The sequence below is a fragment of the Poromitra crassiceps genome, assembly GCF_964638095.1.
Source record: "Poromitra crassiceps genome assembly, contig: HAP1_SCAFFOLD_774, whole genome shotgun sequence".
Taxonomy (NCBI): Eukaryota; Metazoa; Chordata; class Actinopteri; order Beryciformes; family Melamphaidae; genus Poromitra; species Poromitra crassiceps.
Genome location: NW_028151634.1, coordinates 66,331 through 68,390, shown reverse-complemented (window position 1 = coordinate 68,390; position 2,060 = coordinate 66,331). Strand labels below are relative to the sequence as shown.

Genomic DNA, 2,060 nt, shown 5'->3' with positions numbered 1-2,060 from the left:
ACGTGTGTGTGTGTGTGTGTGTGTGTGTGTGTGTGTGTGTGTAAATGAATGGCCTGGGAAATTATAGGGAACAGAACTGTTTATGATGCAGTGAGTAGATTGCACCAAAATAAAATGTTTATAGTTGAATGGATATTATGTCTCGTTTAATCCTTTGTTTGTTTATGGGTGTAACGAGGGTTTTGACGTGTGTGTGTGTGTGTGTGTGTGTGTGTGGTGTGTGTTTGCTCTGTGTTCCAGTACAATGACTGCTGCAGCCGCCGCCGCGCCTATGCAAGGGACCTACATTCCCCAGTACACTCCTGTGCCTCCAACAGCGTCCCTGTCGAAGTAAGCTCCGCCCCCCCACACCCCCCGCACGCATGCACACGCTACTACTCACACGCTACTCACACCACGCATCAAAGCTCAGCGCGCGCACACACGCCCAGAGGGGGGGAGGGGGGGGGGGACGTCATTACTCCTGACAGCACACTCACTTACACGCACATTTCGCCACATCAACAAGACCCACACGGTCATTAAATAGACAGATTACATTTGAAGTGCGCGGTCGGATCGCGCTCGTTCCCTAAAACAAATGGCCGCCCGCCCGCAGCGCGCTTACCAGACAAATAATGAGGACGAGAAACTGCAAGCGAAGCGAGACGAGAAGTCAGAAGTTTTCCAGGATTCCAGGAAAGACGTTTGAAGTGCGACACCGACTAGAGCCGTGTTCGAGAATGATTCACTCACTCACTATTCCCCATCTAGTGTTGGTTTGGTCATGTAAGTGAACTATATGAGCAACGATCCAACGAGTTTTTGGGTAATTACCTCACTCTTCTTCCCCTTGGTAGATAGATAGATAGATAGATAGATAGATAGATAGATAGATAGATAGATTAGATAGATAGATAGATAGATAGATAGAGTACTTTATTCATCCCCGGAGGGAAATTCTGGCGTTACAGCAGCCGCAAACACGACGCCGTAAACAACGACCGCACTAGAAATCGCAGTGCAATTGTGGGTATGTTATGTAAACTATAGGCTATAGAGAATCTTGATAGAGTCTTAATAGAGAATCAAATTAACAGTGAGAAATCGGACGCTAGTAAAAAAACAAACAATTGAACACACTATATAGTTCACTATTTTGTGTCAGAGGGAAAGGTTGTGAACAGGGCTAATAAATACCGCTAAGTCAGAAGTTTTCGAGGATTCTAGGAAAGGCGTTTGAAGTGCGACACAGACTTTGACACTTCCTCAGTGGCTGTCTGAGCCGGTGGCAGGTCAGGTCAGCGCGTCCAGCCTGAGAAATGATCCACGTTTTGGGGGGGGAGCAGCAGGCTGGCAGGCCTGGCAGGGCGGTCGTATTCAGATGGACTATCAGTCGTGTATGGGATGACAGCAGCTGAAGTGAGACACACTGCCGGCGGTGCTGTCTCTCCCCTCTCTCCCCCCCCCCGGCCGCTCGGGAGAGCTGCTAGCTAGCTGGAACGCGCACATCGCTCAGCGACGCGGGGCTCTGGTTAGCCCCACCAGCCACGGCCAATGACAGCTCCCCCCCCTCTGACAGGAACATCAGTCTCCTCCCCCTCCTCCTCCGCGCCTTGGCCTTGACGTCTTGCTGGTGGTGGAGGAGCGAGATGGGGCAGAGAGACAGACGTAGACGTAGTTTGAGCCCACGGCGCCTCTTAGACCTATTTCATCCTGGCTTCGGCGGCGTTAGCGGCGGGCCCGGGGTGTGTTTCAGCACGTCAGCCGTGTCGGCGGCAGCGCTGATGTACGGACGGGCGCGACGCAGTATCCTTGAGAGCTTGTTAAAGGTGATGGAGATGACTCGGTGATAGGGGGCCATCGGTAACGCTAGACACATAGAAAAAGGCTAAGAGGTTGTTGTGATGAATTGCCTGCCGCGCACAGTCCCCTGCTGAAAGAAGTGGGTATTAGGATGTAGAGGGAAATTTTTTGTGCTGAGGGATATTTCTTTTTTTTTTTTATTGATTTAAGCTTATGCATTTTGAATTCTGTACCGACACGCACAATCTGAGATAGATCTGTTCAAGTTCTTGTCG

General features: G+C 50.5%; 1 long non-coding RNA gene across 1 annotated transcript in view; it reads left to right on the top strand.

The window, feature by feature from the left end:
• Positions 1-244: 244 nt before the first annotated feature.
• The window catches only part of LOC310771546, a 3,720-nt gene continuing 1,904 nt past the window's right edge, over positions 245-2,060 (top strand). Inside the window, exon 1 of the long non-coding RNA XR_014552442.1 lies at positions 245-330. This is a non-coding gene — a long non-coding RNA (uncharacterized lncRNA). The remainder of the gene's footprint in view (positions 331-2,060) is intronic.